Source organism: Sinohyriopsis cumingii, chromosome 5 (assembly GCF_028554795.1).
Source record: "Sinohyriopsis cumingii isolate HCF-2022 chromosome 5, ASM2855479v2, whole genome shotgun sequence".
Classification (NCBI taxonomy): domain Eukaryota; kingdom Metazoa; phylum Mollusca; class Bivalvia; order Unionida; family Unionidae; genus Sinohyriopsis; species Sinohyriopsis cumingii.
In genome coordinates, this window is record NC_142965.1 from 97,600,629 (window position 1) to 97,620,578 (window position 19,950).

Consider the following 19,950-nt stretch of genomic DNA (forward strand, 5'->3'; position numbering starts at 1 on the left):
TAGTTTGGGACCATATCATCTTGTCAATATTGACAGTAGTCATTTAGAGTGAATGTGTACATGTTGACATGGCACAACACCCTGCATTGGGGCAGATGCAGAGAGCATTTTCAGTGCTTAGAAAAATCCAACAGTACCCACTGGTCTCTAATGAGTGTAAAGATGAACAGTAATGGCAATTGCATCACCTTCAAACTGTTGAGATCAGCAAAATTGTTAACACTATATCCCACAGTTCTATTGATTTTAAAGACAGAAACTTTGCATATTTTTTTTTAAATGTCTGTTTAGTTGTGAGTTGTGATCTATGAATTTGAGCGTGTGTGTGTGTTGATGATAATGTGAGCATACTATTTTATGTGTTGGTGGTATATCACAATACCAAGTGTAACATCTTTTTATGTTTGGAAGTGTATTAAATGCTTTATTTCTTTTATTCTAATTTTATTTTCCAGTAATTGTCTATATGCATAAATAAGTAGATAACTTATTGTCAAATGTACAGCTAACCCCCAAGTTATGCAATAGTTACGTTTCCCAAGAGTTGTCACATGACTTGAAATTGTTGGTAACACTTCCTTTAATTTTCATTGAACAATACTTAATTCAGTTAGAGATTCAAACCCCCCACCTCATATGTATAACAAAGGCGACATCTCTGCTCAAGAAAAGGGCCCAGAGTGCCAAGTGTTCTAAAGCGCCCTCTGTTAAGGATCACTGCCATCTCACCTCTGAATGCATGGGTTCGAGTATAGGATTCAGCCAATGTGGGTATGTGAGAAAGCTTGCCAGTAGCTTCTCACGGGTCGGTGGTTCTTCCCGTTTTTTTTCCAGGTTCTTCTCCACAACAACAACAACAACAGCTGCTCAAAAAACCTGGTCAGCATACTTATTTTTGTCCAATAGTTTGAACCCCATGGGTTGTACATTTTTTGAATGAAAATACTTCTACTTGACATAAAATTTTCTGTTAAGGCCCTTGTTGGAGCGGCAGGTAAATATCAACTGGAAAAGAATTTTGACAGATTTAAAGATTGTATTATGACAGTGGTGATAGCACTTAAACAATTAGAATCCCAACATAAAGTTATCATTGAATCTCTTCATCAGTACTGCATATATTTTGTTACTGATTTATTAAAAAAAAGACATTAAATAATCCAGATTTGTGCCAAATAATACATATAAACTTTAGTCCCTGGCTACATACTGTTCCTTGATCATGTTTACAAAGGGCTTGCACTTAAGGTATGGAACAGGTCTGTTGATTTTGGAATCAAGAGGCCTATGGTAAAGGTTACTGATTACTTTTTTTTGGTTCTAAAATAAGTTTCTTGACCAACTTTGTGAATTTTCCTTGAAATCAGCATTCAGATGATCATGATTGTAGTATCAGAGGTTTGAAAGATCACATGATTGAAACTACCTTTGTATGGAGAAGGCCAGTGATTATTCAAATGCGTGAATTTAATGTTTTCAGAAGGGGATCCACTCTAATCTGTCACTGCAACATAAATATCCAAATATCTAACATGGGGTGGAAAGGTCCAAGGAAACTCAGACTTTACAAAGATGAACTTTTACATCCTTAAACCACAAGCTAATGTTTTACAAAAGTTATATTCAACCTCATCTGGACTACTGCAAAATCATATGGGGGTATTGCTTCTAAAACAATTTTTTTGCAAGTTGAAAGACTTTAGAGATGATCTATCAGATTTATCCATGACAACATAGTTGGTAATATCAATGTATGTGTGAAGGATTTGAAAATCATGACTATGTATGAAGGATTTGAAAAGGCAGAATTTACTGTATATATTGGGACATGATAAAATAATTAATTTTTTTTTTTGTCCCAGATCTTATGTTGAAACATTTTTTTCACCTAGGTCATATGTCCTAAGACTTAAGAAACAAAATAAATTTGTGTTGAATTTGTACCCACCCCTACTGGATGTTGCATAAAAATAGATGAACAAAACGCTTATTTGATAATAAAATGAAAGAAATTAACCTTGTATTGTTATCATTTTTTCCCCATTTTTTTCATTATGAGCATTAAAGAAAAAAATATATCCACAAACTCTGTATATGTAGTTTAGGAATCCATATTGTAGCTTGTATCGCTTATATCAGATAACACATGACACAGTGTTCATTGATTTGAAGATAGAGAAATAAATCATGTTTGGTTGTACTCAAATATTTGAATATGTATAAAGTTTCTCAAGGTTCTATGCCCAATGAGAAGTTCAGTAAAAGGACAAATAATATCAATACAGTTTCTAGTCTGCTGATTCTGCACTGTGTCATCCAATAACTTTCTTCTTCCTGTGCCCATTATGGAATTGTATAAAAATAGTCTGGCTGTCTCAGGTCCAGTCATTTGGAAATGTCTACCTAAAGATATTAAAGAAGCATCATCAGTGCCTTCTGTTCATTATAGATATTTGAAATGGATGCAATCCAGATAATGTCTTTAACTGGCTATGGCTGACTTTGTGGTATATTTGTATATGTATAAATTACATAGAGTTTTTCTTGGTATCTTTGTGGGTGGGTGTGTATTAAGTCATGAAAGTTGGTGTATACAATGCTCCATGTGCTGAATACTTACTTTGTTGCTCTTGAGTACACCAATCCATTATAGTTTTTTTTTGTTTTGTATGATGTTTTTCCCCAGCTGTATTATATATATTTGCCTTTACGTAATGTAGATAATTGAAGGCCACAAGGGAGATTATTTTTTTTGTACTAATTGTATCACCCTTATAAATTAAGACTTTATTATTACTATTACTATTATTATTATTATTGTTGTTGTTGTTGGATTGTATTCTTAGAATGGCTAAAAGACACTCTTGAATGAAGCTGCAAAGTTTCCACATGTAAATGGCCTTGTTTAATTAGCAAAGTTGGTAACTGTTTACATGTAAATGAACATGCATTTGGTATATCTGGTGTTAGTTTATGTGCATGCCCAGGCGGTAGGTATGGTTGCATAATTGATTTTTTCATAATGTTCATGTACATGTAAATACATGTAGCAGTACAAAATAATGCAACAATCTTAATTATCATAATTTTGTAGAAAGACATAACTTATAGATTTATTGATGTCACAATAATGGGCATAAGATGCTCGTCAATAATGGGAAAGGTTGAGTTACAAAATGGTTTGATTAAAAAGCATTGTTTTGGTTATTTTATACCATGTACATGTTTAGAAATTTATGAACATGTAAATGTTTAATGATAGTACTGCTTTCAAGATAAAACCAGGAGTCCAGCCTGATACATTTGTCACCAAGTTGAGGTGGGATTACTGTTAGAGGTACCCTTAGTAAATCTTCAGCAAAATTTGTAAAATTAACAGGTAGGATTTATCATTTGTATAATTATGACATATATGCCAAGGTGTATAAGGTTACCATTTGTGATGTATTTGCATGTTGATGAGTCTCTTGTTTTTATTACTCATTCTGGTTGTCTGTATGTTTTCATGTCCTTTTTGTACATTATTTATGTCTGTGAAGTTATAAAAATTCTTTGCTATAAGTCTAAGAGCCAAATTATATCTTTAACTGAATCAAACATATAGTATGTCAACACTGGCAAATTATTTTTTTGACATTTTCTGCACAACATTTTGAAGAGTTCTTTTTTAATTTAATATTTTAATTTAATATTTAATATTAAATGTTTTCCAATAATGAAATATATTGCTATTGTATTGCATCTCCCACCCATTTTTCACAGTTAATGAATTTAAATTTGTCAGACGTAAGATCTTATTCCATAGTGTCATTTGATGCTTTTAATTTTCTCATGCAAAAGAGGACTAAGTTTGGTAATCATTAAAAAGAATAGCTTATCCATATTGATTTTTTTCTGGGCAGTGTGTCCTTCTATTGATTTGACACAGTCGTTTTGCAAGATGATTCACTAATTTAAGTATGCAAGTGGGTACTTGTCACTCCAGAAGGTTTACAGAGATATCTCCTAAGAGCAACGTATGTTCCTCTAGCGAAGGTAGGATTATCCCAGTCTACAAATGATATACAGGAATGCGTATTGAATTTTCTGCAATACATAAGCAGAGGCTGTCTGTTTTAAAGAATTATGATCTCACCATCTGGTTCATTTTAATTCAGTGACAAAGGTCTGCATAGGTGTGTGCTTGTGTGGTCACTTTATTTTACCATATATACTCGCTTATAAGTTGAGTAAAAAAACCCAAACAAAAATGATCTTGATCTGCCGTAGCAAAATGTGCCTGCAGATCAGGGTCTATGTTGTTCGTTCTAATGATTACTCCTCACAAACTGGCAACAAATTAAGATGACGATTGGTCATGGTATTGGGGGGGGGGGGCCCTAATGGAATCAATACTGTTTGGCTTGACTTATAAGTGTGTACATATAGTACAACAGTTTTAATCATCTGTTTATTCTCCATTACGCAGATATGCCTGAACAAATTAAATTTTCCTTCCATACTCATTAGTACAGTGTCTCTTAAAGTCATAAACCTGTCTCAGTCTCACTTCCTCAGTGCCCTTGTTTCGCTGGCAAACTGAACAACACTGAATATGTATGTTAGATTTGGCTTGTATACTTATCTCTGTGCTTTTCCAGATATTGTTGAATCGATGCATGCTACATATTGCCTTTGCTATCCATCCCCATCACCTTGCTGCATTCGTTGTCCAACGTAAGCAGAGTGCTATACTTGCTGATATTTTTGATTGTCATGTTTCTGGCCACTGCCTCCTTATCAAATTCTTCTCATCTAAACATTACCATTTTAGTTTTTCCTGTGTTAATCTTTTTAGTGACCGCTCTGGTGGCCTAGTGGTTAGAATGTCCGCCTCGGATGCGTGAGGTCATGGGTTCAATCCCTGGCCGAGTCATAAAAAAGGCTTACAAAAATGGTACTAACAGCTACCTCGCTTGGCACTCCGCATTAAGAGGTTAGTGTTAGGACTGGTTGGCCTGGTGTTAGGATAATGTGACTGGGTGGGACATAATGCTACACGTCTGCGACATGATGCTCCAGTGCTAGACATCACTATAATCTGTCTTACTGCAGACATAGTAGTGATATGACAGAAAAATTGTTAAAGCTACGTTAATAATTCAAAACACACATGATCTTTTTATTCCTTATGTTTCCCCCACTTTGTGTAGCATATTAAAATAATGTAACACATTTCTCCTTTCCTCTGTAGGGCCAATATCATCATCAAACCTCATATTATTGACCAGACAGCCATGTATTTAAACACCTGTTCCATTGCCCTGTAAGGCACCTTTGATGTTGATGTTGTGGGGTTTAACGCCATTTTTCAGCACACGATAGGCTATACATGGCGGCCAGTATTAATGGTGGAGGAAGAACCCGGGAAAACACCGGGAAGAACCACCGACCCATGAGAAGCTACTGGCAAGCTTTCTCACATACCCACATTGGCTGAATCCTAGACTCGAACCCACACAGACAGAGGTGAGATGGCAGTGATCCATAACGGAGAGCACTTTAGACCACTCGGCCACTCGGGGCCCCTAAGGCACCTTTGAATTTAAGTATGTAATAAAAGTAGCTGGAGATATCGGGTCACCTTGCCTTGATCCTACTTATATGCTGAAACCACTCTTTATGTTCTTTTTCAACTCTTACAGCCAACTTTGAGCAATTGCTGACTTTGGGCATTATCCAACTTGGAGTGCCAATATTCTGCTGCTGCATCTTTGTTGTCCTCTACCAGTACTGTATGACTTAAGTATTACTAAATGTTGTGTTTGATGGAATCAAAGGCTTTCTGGAAATCAATGATTCAATTGTATACATGTATGCCCTTTCTCTTGGCTTTCTCTGCAATCAATCTTGGAAACAGTATCTGGTACACTGTGCTTTGATACTTCTTGAATCCTGACATAGAATGGTATTATATATTAAAAAGTGTATGGGACCCTTCTGTCAGGTAAAGCATGACTGTGAATTTCTTTTGCTGGCCAGGTATCTATGGCAGTTGACAAAAACTTCATTTCTTTTGCTGGCCAGGTATATATGGCAGTTGACAATAACTTCATTATTTCTCTTAATCTTCTTTTAAACAAATTAAAATGTCATAACCTTGTTTTTCTTATATTGTTTTTATTTTTTGGGGGACCCAAATATTTTAAAGGCTTCTCGTGATGTTTTATGAATGCCTTTTTATTTGTAGTATTCTTCACAAATTAGATCTCACTTACTAGAAGTTAACACTTTGGGACATGACTGGTTGTAGACTTGAGATGAGTGGATCTTATTGCATGACATTAGTCAATGGAGGTGCAACAGCTGAAATTGATTAGTTAATTTGATGCACATTGCATAGTACCATATGCACAGGCTTATAAGTTCTGTCCAGCTGAAAACTGAATAGGTCCAGATCACATAATGCACTTGCATATCTGAGTCAGTGCAGTTTTTTTGAGTAATCAGAGAACAAAGAACATAGACCTGATCTTTATGCAATGGCAGGTAAGGGTCTTCATTGTTTGCAGCTGGACCTGGCTTATAAATCAGTGTATACAGTACTTTGTGGTCACTCTACTAGACCTGGCTTATAAATCAGTGTATACAGTACTTTGTGGTCACTCTACTAGACCTGGCTTATAAATCAGTGTATACAATACTTTCTGGTCACTCTACTAGACCTGGCTTATAAATCAGTGTATACAATACTTTCTGGTCACTCTACTAGATATAAGGTAGTCTGTTGCACATTTGAAGAAGATTTAATGATATTTTGGATACAGGGATTACAGGGGTTGATTAATTTTGAGTTCACACAGTTATTTATATATGGTACCTGCTTTTTAAGTATCCCAGCCCCATCCTTTTTCTCTCTCTCTCTCTCTCTCTCTCTCTCTGTTAATAAAAGGTTTTGCTAATTGCTGATTGGGTTTCATTCTAATTCTGATGTGATCATACAGTTGTTGAACAATTTATCAGCCTATTATTTTACAGGCACATAACATTATGACTCAACATTTTTTGGTGTATATTGGGTTACAGGATTTGATTTCGATACTGTGCTAAAAATGTAATTGTTCCTTACATTTTAAACCTTCTGTGATTACATGGTTGTTTTTGATCTGTCTACATGGCATAAGCAAAACATAGATACATGTATCACTTTTCTGACATTTTTATCAAAGGCTGCATTAGTAAAACTGCATTTAGCTTAGTGTCTCTGATACATTTGTGGGGCCCCGAGTGGTCTAAAGCGCTCTTCGTTACGGATCACTGCCATCTCACCTCTGTCTGCGGTGGTTCGAGTCTCGGATTCAGCCAATGTGGGTATGTGAGAAAGCTTGCCAGTAGCTTCTCGTGGGTCGGTGGTTCTTTCTGGGGTTTTCCCGGGTTCTTCCTCCACCATTAATACTGGCCGCCATGTATAGCCTACCATGTGCTGAAAAATGGCGTTAAACCCCACAACAACAACAACAACAACAACTATACATTTGCATTCACATCATGAAACGTTGAGTGCATTGAGATGGAAGGATACTTATTAACATGAACACAACTAGATCAAAGTGATCTATGTTTCTTGCTCTTACAACTTTGCAAGGTTTGTACATTTTGCCATTATGTTAGAGCATGTAAGATATAAGATTAAGTTTTTACACTTCGCTCCATTTATCAGACACTGTTACCTTTTACATTTATGAAGCTTTGTGGGTGCATTGATCTTGAGAGATACTTAGCACCATGTACAAATTTAAAAGTAGATCAAAATGATCGAGATATGTTGCAGATGCATCTTTGCAGGGTTTGTGTAGTCCGTCATCATTGCCATGACAGAGTACCTGAGGCCCACCACTCTGTGAAATTCTTGTTTAGTTAAGCAAACAGGTGTATACATGCTAACTACAACATCATAGTGGTAACTTTAGTTGGTTCCTACCTGGGTGTCTTCAGTATATATGGCTGTTAGCATACTGCAGTAAATAGGTCTCTTATCTTAGGTTACACTTTAAAATATTTGTTATTTGGGTCAAGTTAAACATTTTCATTGGTGAAGGAACCAGGTGTTGACACTACTGATCATATGAGAAAGACTGAGAGAGAATACAGAATTCATCAAACACTCTTCATAACACTTGGATAGCTTGTTAAACTCTATTTGTAAAGGTAATATGAAGAAACTCACTGGCCAGTCTAGATGGTTTTAAACATAAGTTTAGTGCAGTTGTCCTGGGCTAGATATTTTTTTCTTTTCTGTTACAGTTGTTAGGGTGCTTTACAATGCAATAGCCTTTTAATAATCACCTTTTTTTCTCCATCTGTCTCTCTGTCCCTTCAGTCTTCTTGTAACCACCGAAGCTCTGAAACCCTTAAACATAATATGATGACATTTGGTAGTTAAATTGCCTATTACACATGGATGTACCTTTGAAAGGTTTTGTCTTTTTAGATGCAGTTTGGATAGAGTAACTGTCCTTTTCTCATCTGTTTTAAATCTCCACTACAGCACATCGGTGTAACCATCAAAGTTCATGAAACTTCAAAAATATGTTCTGATATAAAATGGTTTATACAGCCATATAGATCATTTTATGCATACCTCGTAGACCTACATGTAAATGTGCCTTGTAGATCATTTTATGCATACCTCGTAGACCTACATGTAAATGTGCCTTGTATGTATTGTTTCTAATCAGCTCCATTATCAGTTGAGTCATGGAGCTCTATGTATCAGGGATTTCAAACACGTGGGCTGGATGCAGCCTGTGGAGTTATTTCCTGTGGCCTCCAATGACACCCAGAACTTGTAAAATAATCAATAATGCAGAGTTTTTCTTCACAGAAAGCCAGTTTTGAAAAAATTGTATTGTTACAACATTTACTACTTGTTTCCAACATTTCAACTGGCTACTTTTTATATGAGCCACTATAATTTCGCTGTATGAAAAGGTTTCAGTGATGCGGGCCTCGGGCCAATGTACTAGTGATCATGTGGCCTTTGTGCTGATTTGGGTTTGAGACCCCTGCTTTATATAATGTCCAATTCTTTAGAAAGATGAGCATTAAAAGATACTTCTTGGCTTCTTTCATTCGTATACAATTTGAATCAAAGCATGCCGTTCAACTCCATTCATTCATATATGATTCAAACCAAAGCATGCATTTTGACTCCATTCATTCATACATGATTCAAACCAAACCATGCATTTGACTCAATTCATTCATGTATGATCAAACCAAAGCAAGTGTTTTGCTCCATTCATTCATATATGATTCAAAGCAAAGCATGAATTTTGACTCCATCCATGTATGATTCAAACAAAAGCATGCATTTTGACTCCATTCATCCATGTATGATTCAAACAAAAGGATGCATTTTGACTCCATTCATCCATGTATGATTCAAACAAAAGCATGCATTTTGACTCCATTCATCCATGTATGATTCAAACAAAAGCATGCATTTTGATTCCATTCATTCATATATGATTCAGACCAAAGCATGCAGTTTTACTCTGTTCATCCATGTATGATTCAAACCAAAGCATGCATTTTGACTCTATTCATTCATGTATGATTTAAAAAAAGCATGCATTTTGACTCCATTCATTCATGTATGATTCAGACAAAAGCATGCATTTTGAGTTCATTTATCCATATATGATTCAAACCAAAGCACACATTTTGAGTCCAGTCATCCATGTACGATTCAGACAAAAACATGCATTTTGAGTTCATTTATCCATGTATGATTCAAACACAAGCATGCATTTTGACTCCGTTCATTCATGTATGATTCAAACAAAAGCACATATTTTCACTCCATTCATTCATGTATGATTCAAACAAAAGCATGCATTTTCACTCCATTCATTCATGTATGATTCAAACAAAAGCACTCATTTTGAGTCCATTCTATCATGTATGATTCAAACCAAAGCATGGATTTTGACTCCATCAATCCATGTATGATTCAAACCAGAGCATGCATTTTGACCCCATTCATCCATGTATGATTCAAACCAAAGCATGCATTTTGACTCCATTCATCCATGTATGGTTCAAACAAAAGCTTGCATTTTGACTCCATTCATACATGTATGATTCAAACAAAAGCATGCATTTTGACTCCAGCAATCCATGTATGGTTCAAACCAAAGCATGCTTTTTCACTCCATTCATTCATGTATGATTCAAACAAAAGCACTCATTTTGAGTCCATTCTATCATGTATGATTCAAACAAAAGCACTCATTTTGAGTCCATTCTATCATGTATGATTCAAACCAAAGGATGCATTTTGACTCCATCAATCCATATATGATTCAGACCAAATGATGCATATTGACTCCATTCATTCATGTATGATTCAAACCAAAGCATGGATTCTGACTCCATTAATCCTTGTATGATTCAAACCAGAGCATGCATTTTGACTCCATTCATCCATGTATGATTCAGACAAAAGCATGCATTTTGACTCCATTCATCCATGTATGATTCAAACCAAAGTATGCATTTTGACTCCATTCATCCATGTATGATTCAAACAAAAGCATGCATTTTGACTCCATTCATACATGTATGATTCAAACAAAAGCATGCATTTTGACTCCAGCAATCCATGTATGATTCAAACCAAAGCATGCATTTTGACTCCATTCATCCATGTATGGTTCAAACAAAAGCTTGCATTTTGACTCCATTCATACATGTATGATTCAAACAAAAGCATGCATTTTGACTCCAGCAATCCATGTATGATTCAAACCAAAGCATGCATTTTCACTCCATTCTTTCATGTATGATTCAAACAGAAGCACTCATTCTGAGTCCATTCTATCATGTATGATTCAAACCAAAGGATGCATTTTGACTCCATCAATCCATGTATGATTCAGACCAAGGATGCATATTGACTCCATTTATTCATGTTATGATTCAAACCAAAGCATGGATTTTGACTCCATTAATCCTTGTATGATTCAAACCAGAGCATGCATTTTGACTCCATTCATCCATGTATGATTCAGACAAAAGCATGCATTTTGACTCCATTCATCCATGTATGATTCAGACAAAAGCATGCATTTTGACTCCATTCATCCATGTATGATTCAAACAAAAGCATGCATTTTGACTCCATTCATCCATGCATGGTTCAAACAAAAGCTTGCATTTTGACTCCATTCATACATGTATGATTCAAACAAAAGCATGCATTTTGACTCCAGCAATCCATGTATGATTCAAACCAAAGCATGTATTTTGACTCCATTCATTCATGTATGATTCAAACAACAGCATGCATTTTGAGTCCATTCATTCGCGTATGATTCAAACCAAAGCATGCAGTTTTACTCTGTTCATCCATGTATGATTCAAACCAAAGCATGCATTTTGATGCCATTCATATATGATTAAAAAAATAGCATGCATTTTGAGTCCATTCATTCATGTATGATTAAAAAAAAAGCATGCATTTTGAGTCCATTTATCCATGTATGATTCAAACAAAAGCATGCATTTTGACTCCATTCATTCATGTATGATTCAAACAACAGCATGCATTTTGAGTCCATTCATTCGCGTATGATTCAAACCAAAGCATGCAGTTTTACTCTGTTCATCCATGTATGATTCAAACCAAAGCATGCATTTTGACGCCATTCATGTATGATTAAAAAAATAGCATGCATTTTGAGTCCATTCATTCATGTATGATTCAAACAAAAGCATGCATTTTGAGTCCATTTATCCATGTATGATTCAAACAAAAGCATGCATTTTGAATCATACATGGATGAATGGAGACAAAATGCATGCTTTGGTTTGAATCATACATGGATGAATGGAGTCAAAATGCATGCTTTGTTTGAATCATACATGGATTGATGGAGTAAAAATGCATGCCTGAAATATGAAATATCATGCCTCCCTGGCTTTAGCATTTAGCCTATTTCAGCCATTTTGTTCCAAGTAGCTGTAAAAAGCCAATGAACATTAAAATGTCTTAAATGTAAACCTTTATTTTTAATTATATCTTAGCACTGTTAGGACACAGAAAATTAGGGTGTGTGATATGTAAACCTTTTCTTAATATTAAATTCATACCCCACACTGTTAGGCCACATAAAATTGGGGTGTGCTATATGTAACCCTGTTTTTAAAAAAAAAAATTATGTCCTAATTCTGTTAGGACATGATAATGAAAATGTATCCAGCTGATAATGATTAGTGGTATCAGTACTTTTTATACCATCCCTTGCTGCCAAGCTCACATCCTAAGCAGTTATTGAAGAGATATTTAAGCCATTATCATTTATTGCACACTCGTTAAGTCTGTATAGCATATCTATTTTTCTTGAATCTGAAGTACTTATCAAGTGGTATTTTGAAAGTCTTAGTAACATGCTTAGAAGTTGTTATTTGACCGTAAGTGTAATGACAAAGTATCTTCTTGTTAGATATGTCGGGAAACGTCGATCTTAAAGTTGGAGAATTACAGTTTACATCTGTATTTGCAGAAGATTGCATTCATTACAGAATCCATTCAATGCTGAATACTGGTACTTGTTTTTACTTGTATTGCATTGTTTACACATAGTGAAATGCCAGGCAGTTGGCCTTACAGTAAGGAGGCAACCACATCACTGTCCCAATCCCTAGTGATCATTATTGCCCTGATCATTATTTTTCATAACTCTTTCTTCTTTCGAAACATAGTTTTTCTTTGTGAAAATAACAGTCTGTCTTAAAGCCCACATCTGTCAACAAAATCCCCTTCATCACAGTAATAACATTCTAGTTTCTCTTCACGCCCACATCTTCCAACATAACACCCTTCACCACAGTAATAACATTATAGTCTCTCATCATGCCCACATCTCCACAGTAACAACATTCTAGTCTCAACATGCCCACATTTTCCAATAGTGGTGTAACTAGGGGGGTGCAGAACACACTGGGTGACAACATCAGAGAAGGTGACACCAAAATGACATTACAAAGGATTCAGTATGGTCTGTTACAGAAGGAGGTCCATGGGGGTGACACCATTAGTTACTGCACTGGGTGACACCAACCCTAGTACAGCCACTGTCTTCCAACATAATGCCCTTCACCATAGTAATAACATTCTAGTCTCACTGCTCCGGTGGTCTAGTGGTTAGAGCTTCTGCCTTGGATGCGGGAGGTCATGGGTTTGATCCCTGGCCTAGTCATACCAATGACTTAAAGAAATGTTACTAACAGCTGCCTCGCTTGGCGCTCAGCTTTAAGAGGTCAGTGTTAGGACTGGTTGGCCTGGTGTCAGGATAATGTGACTGGGTGGGACATCATGCTACAATCTGCGCCATGATGCCCCAGTGCTAGACATCACTATAAACTGCCACACTGCAGATATCAGATCAGTGAAAAATTGTTAAAGCTATGTTAAAAATCCAAATCACACACACACACACACACACATTCTAGTCTCTTATCATGCCCACATCTTCCAACATAATGCTTTTCACCACAGTATTAGCATTCTAATTTCTCATCATTCCCACATCTTTCAATGTAATGCATTTAACTACAGTAATAAAATTCTAGTCTCTCATCCTCCTCATATCTGTCAATAGAATTCCCTTCATCACAGTGGTGACATTCTGGTCTCTCATCATGCCCACATCTTCCAACTTAATGCCCTTTCATCACAGTAACAGCCATCAAAATAGTGTTTCACCAAATGACTTCTAATGATATCTAATTCATCCAAACTCCAAATGATGCAAATCTTATATCAAATCTGATTTTGAATCCTAAAATGTTTGTTGAGTTAGAGTCTATTCAGTTTGCAGTCGATTGTCTTATTGGGTAGATATGGTATTTTAAAATATACATCACTGTATTTATGAACTTGCACAGGAAATAGTACTTCATTAATGGATGACAAGTAGTATTGGCTATTGTCTTGTTGTCCTATAAATCATAACCGTATCTTTCTTACATTTTCAGTCCAGATCTAAACTGTTCTCCATATTCAGTGCTTTATACCTCAAGGTTCCCCGATGTATCAGAAGATTCAACCTGGATTAAATTTTGATAAATTTACTTAATTGTTGATACAGGAATCCAGTTAGGTAAATCATGGATGAATTGACATTGAAACTAAATGTTTATTATAAGGAATAGTACAGATTTGACCTTGTTGGATTGGTGTCTATTACTGTGAATGTACTATTTTTTATGGGGTACTTATTTTTATGAATTTTGTGATTGCTATAGACCTTGAATTTAAATCATGTATCATAAGTCAAATCCATCTAAAAACAACATTGACCCTGTCTGCCATCACATAATGCACTGGCAGATCAAGTTCTGTGTTTGTTCTGCTGATTACTCATAACAAACTATATAGACCCAGATTTGCTGGCACATTATATGATGGTTGATCTGAGTCTGTTCAGTGTACAGTTGGACACAACTTGTAAGCAAATATATATAGTACTTGTCAATAAGTTATTATGTTTTAGGTTCTGTGAATTTCTCCTTGATTGACTTCATACATTGTATATGCACCACTGACCAGAAATTTTCAGCAAACTTGCTAATTTGTCATTCATAACGAATAGATTATTAAACAGAAATCATGTTGTATGCAACTACGTTGTTAAAGCAGGTATTGGAAGACTCCAGTGGCAGTGAAAATCATCCGTGTACAAGATAATCAATACTGCATCATTCTCATGTGTATGGCTGCAATAAATTAGAAAAGGGTTTAGCCACTGTTTTCATTTGTTTGTCTAGACACGCAAGATGGATCACCATGCATCAAGCTTCTACTGCAATGTTAAATGGTTTGTCACTTATTAATAATACAGTATGACGGTCAGTTAGGATTTAATGAAAATCTTGTTTCGTGGCTTCTATAATATTCTGCAAGAAAGGGTTCATGTATTTCCTTGCAGATTTCACAAATTATAATAATTATTGCCTTTTCAATACTGCAAGTGTCTCTATTACGAAGGCTGGTAAAGTATATAGGAGACATTTATATTTATTGGTGTTTATATTGTATCTCAGATATCATAATAAGAGACTGAGACATTGATATACGTAACAAATTAAGCATAGTTGATAATCATTATGAAAGATGCATTGTGGGGACATCAAGTCAGAGTTGGGGGTATGAGTAGGCTTAGCCAATTTACATACATGCATGCACCGGTAGTTTCCACTGATCCTTATCAGCTCGATTTTGTGATCTATGGTATCTTGATGTAAGAAGGAGAAATATTAGCAGTTTGACCAGGGTTTGTAAATAATACCTTGCTAAAACTTGCAGGTGCTCTATCACCTCAGCTACCAGAGACAATGGGTCGGTGGTTCTTTCCTGGGTTTTGCAGGGTTCTTCCTCCACCAGTTATACTGGCCGCCATATATGGCCTATCTTGTGCTGAAAAATGGCGTTAAACCCTAGAACAACACAATACCAGAGACAACATTTCTGTATTGCAAAACTCCAGAATAAGACCCCCCCCCATTCCCTATTTGGAATACAGACTTGGTTTAAAAATGTAATCATGCTTGTAGTAACGTATTAAACAATTTAAAATTGTGCAGCAAGATCAAGTTCAAACCCAAACTAGCTGGGAATTAAACTACATCATCAGTCTGACTCATCCTTCCCAGTCTATGTATTTAGTCTGAATATTAAAGAATGAGAATAATTATTTAGTTGACATTTGTGATGCAGATTTCAGCTTATGGAATGTGATGAGTTCAGGTTTTTACATGAGTGTACTAGTATTAGGATCTACACCTACTGCACTGTAGCAGCTTTTTTTTCCTACCATTTCTAAAATTGGTTGTAAGTCTTGTACATTTTTGGGGGAAATCATTGACAAAATATACTTTGGAAACAACAGTTTCAGAAATAAATTGTTAAAATAGTCAGTCTGCATGATTTGAAAATTATTGAAATGTATTAAGAATGGAACTTGAATTTTGGCCTCCTAAAGAACTTAGAAATAGAAGAGGAAAAAGCCGTAGCTTATCCTATTGTTTGAATTAACAGTCTCTGCATGGATAATTGTTACAGCAGTCGAAGTTTCAGCTTTGAAAAATGTTAGTTGCTGACCATCCTAGCTAGTCCAGACATAATGTGTCCTTTGCTTTAGTACAAGCATCTTCGCTAGCCAAGGTTCCGATGCTAGCCTTGGTGGATTGATCCAGTATTTAAATGATTTGCACTAGTGACTTCTGTTGGATTCACCAGTTGCCTCCCTTAGTTTGTAATGCCATGTAACCAGTAGTGTATAATAGTGGTACATTGTACATCAGTCGAAAATGGTGGAGGCAGTTGACTTGAAAAGGCTACTTCAAAAGTCTTGACCACATACCAGCATGAAGCCATTACAGGTGTATTTGAGGGAAATGGTGTATTTGTGCAAACATGGACAGTCAGTGGAAAATCCATTCCATTCCAGTTGATTGAACCCGTTCTCTTGATCATGGAGGAACAGTGTTCATATTTGAACAATTTGATTTTAATTGGATGCGGTGGCTTTACACTGCTTACAATGAAATTCACAGACCCAAAGCACTGAAATGCTGGATTGATCCACCAAGGTGTAGATAGAAAAACATTGGAGTCTTAGCTATCGAAGATGTTGTACAAGCAGTCTTGTTTTTCACTTTGAATGACAAGTTACTGACCAGCCTAGCTATTTCAGAGCTCATTAGTCTAGCATAATGCGACCTTTGCTTTTGTATTGCAGTGTTGGTTTTGATCTTTGCAAGCAGCAATGCTTCTTGTCTCCTGTTGCTGTAATACCTGGTACGGTTGTTGTTGTTGTGGGGTTTAACACCATTTTTCAGCACTAGATAGGCTATACATGGCGGCCAATATAAATGTTGGAGGAAGAACCCGGAAAGAACCACCAACCAAAGAGAAGCTATTGGCAAGCTTTTTCACATAACCACTTCGGCCAAACCTGAGACTCCAACCCTCACAGATAGATGTGAGATGGCAGTGATCTGTAATGGTGAGTGCTTTAGACCACTATGCCACTTGGGGCCCCACCTGGTACAGTACATACTGGTTATATTTGCCCAGGGTGTGTAAGGCACTTACCTTTACAGATCACCAACATCTTACCTCTGTCTGCTTAGGTTTGAGTCTCAGGTTCAGCCAGGGTAAGTATGTGGGAAAGCTTTCCATGGGTCAGTGTTTCTTCTCAGGATTTTTCTGGGTTCTTCCTTCACCATATATACTGGTCACCTTGCATGGTCTATCATGTGCTGAAAAATGGTGTTTGACTCAAAACAACAACTACTACAAGTTAGACTGCTTTCCCTAAGAACCATAGAGTATATCATTTTTTAGTGAGAACACCACGTAATGATACATATACTTGTAATACTACTTAATGAAATGGGATGGGTTGTATTATAACTGGAACTGTGTTACACTGAAGAGTGAGAGTTCTTTATTTAGCATATTTGTTGCAAATGGTATAATATTGACAAAATGACTGTTCCAGTGGTCTAAGTGGTTAGAGCATCCGCCTCAGATGCAGGAGGTTGATGGTTCGAACCCTGGCCAAGTCATACCCGAGACTTATAACAATGGTACTAGCAGCTTCTTCGCTGGGTGCTCAGCATTAAGAGGTTACTGTTAGGACTGGTCGACCTTGTGTCAGGATAATGTGACTGGGTGGGGCATGATGCTACATGTCTAAGGCATGATGCCCCAGTGCTAGACATAACTATAAATTCTCACACTGCAGACGTTGTTGTTGTAGGGTTTACGGCCATTTTTCAGCACACAATAGGATATACATGGTGGCCAGCATTAATGGTGGAGGAAAAACCCGGGAAATCCCCGGAAAGAACCACCAACCCTCAAGAAGCTACTGGCAAGCTTTCTCACATACCCACATTGGCCGATTCCGAGACTCGAACTGACGCAGACAGAGGTGAGATGGCAGTGATCTGTAACAGAGAGCGCTTTAGACCACTTGGCCACTCGGGGCCCCTGCAGACATTGTAGCAACATGACTGAAAAATTCTTAAAGCTATGTTAAAAATCCAAATCACACACACACACATTGATAATATTGGTTAAGTTCAAGTTGTAATAAAAGAATTTCAGCATATCTTGTGTTTCTTTTACCAAAAGAGGAGTATATTCCCCCCCCCCTGCTAAATTATGAATGGTTTCTATTCTTATGTATATTGATATCACTGGTGCATAATCATTACAATATCAGTGGAAAACTGTTTGCCTTTATCTTGTAACTTACTACAACCTATCTGCTTTTTACTTTTCAATGTCTAACATGCACTGTGCCAGAAAAAAAACATCACCAAGCATATGTTATTTTATAAAAGTCAGATTATATTTTATGCTAGACTTTTTACATGTAGCATGAAAAAAATTAGTTTTTTTAATAGCACAATTATATTTACATCACAAAAGAATAGCCACAATGCAGTGATTCAAGGTTTTAGCAGGACTTGATCTTGGAACTTCATGATTCTAGCCACATACACTGCCATTGGTGGTTGCTGTGCCATTGTAATACAGCATTGTTTCTTCATTTATCATAATATTCAGACCTAACTTGGCAAAAATCAAATTCTTGCCCATTATGACTAAAATCCATATGCTTGATTCTGTCACTGCCTCCAAATGCTGCATAGTCAGAAATATGTTCAGTTTTAACCAGGTTCTGAAATTGGACACCATTTAGTTTTTGCTTGATGTTCATCCACCTAAGTTATCTATGTCATTATCTGTGGTGAAATGTTCTAGTGCTCTTTTTTAGTAATACAGTCAAACCCGGTTATCTCGATTACGTCGGGGGTGTAAAAAAATCGTCGACATAACCGGGTCCCGAGATATCCGGGTTCATAAAAACTGGTAATTTTAAAAATGTCCTTGAGCATTACTCCTGTCTCTTGCTGGTGTTTACTGGAATCCCCTCCCACTGCATGTTACAATAAAATAAACAAAACGCTTAATTGATAATAAAATGAAATGAACTAACCTGGTGTTGTTATCATTTATTCCTTTTTTATCATCATAAGTAATTTATTAAAGAAAAAATATATCTATGAACTCCTTATATCACATGTAGCGTATGCATCCATTACTGTAGTGTGCATCACTTATGTCAGATAACACACGACGCATTTTTATAATTGATGTGAATATTGAAAAACAAATCATGTTTGGTTGTACTCAGAGGTTTGAATATGTTATCAGATTGAAAAATGGATCAAAGAAAATCACAAACGAGAGAGTGAGAGAGAAACATCCACCGATTGCTTTCAGGCACCCGCCATTCACGCATAACGCGGTGTTAGGTGCAAAATAACCAAGATTGTATTATATCCAGGTTAATATATGACAGTATCTCGCAGATAAAGATCAATAAATGTTTTTGAAAATACATGTACATGTACATTGACTGTGAGTGCAAATGACACTCCTTTCGCTAGCATGGGTTACAAAGAGTATTTATTAAAGCAAGTTAATGTTGAGTAGACTACTTACCCCGCAGGCATCAATGCGAGTTTGTATCAATTATGATTCCAGATGGCAAATAAATAGAGGCGTGGGTGGTGAATAAACACATCCAGTAGCGAGCAGTAAACTAATTCTTTGAACTTACCGGCAGGATATCAAATACAAAGGTTATTTTATTGCAAAGCAAACCGACCAACGGACCAAAATTGTGCCTGAAAATCGATCGCTTTTGCTGACTATTTCTTGTACAATTTCTGTGAGATTGACGTTAAAAAGTTGCATTTCGTCGAATTAAGCGGGTCCACATGTTACTTCGGACCGAAACTTATGCCCGACATAACCGGGTTATCGACTTAACAGAGGTCGAGATAAGCGGGTAAAAAATAGCATAACAAAGAAGAATTTTT

At 36.3% G+C, this 19,950-nt stretch overlaps 1 protein-coding gene across 7 annotated transcripts in view; it reads left to right on the forward strand.

The window, feature by feature from the left end:
* LOC149799840 (long-chain-fatty-acid--CoA ligase 4-like) overlaps window positions 1-19,950 on the forward strand; it is a 104,298-nt gene that overhangs the window by 4,539 nt on the left and 79,809 nt on the right. For 2 of the 7 annotated variants that reach the window (XM_089959249.1, XM_089959255.1), the window contains exon 1: window positions 8,067-8,187. The exons of 3 other annotated variants lie outside the window; for them this stretch is intronic. The gene's annotated coding sequence lies outside the window, so the exon portion shown is untranslated. Of the gene's footprint in view, window positions 1-8,066; window positions 8,188-14,033; window positions 14,148-14,844; window positions 14,865-19,950 lie in introns of those variants that run through there. 2 more of the 7 variants (XM_089959253.1, XM_089959254.1) reach the window with 2 other exon arrangements.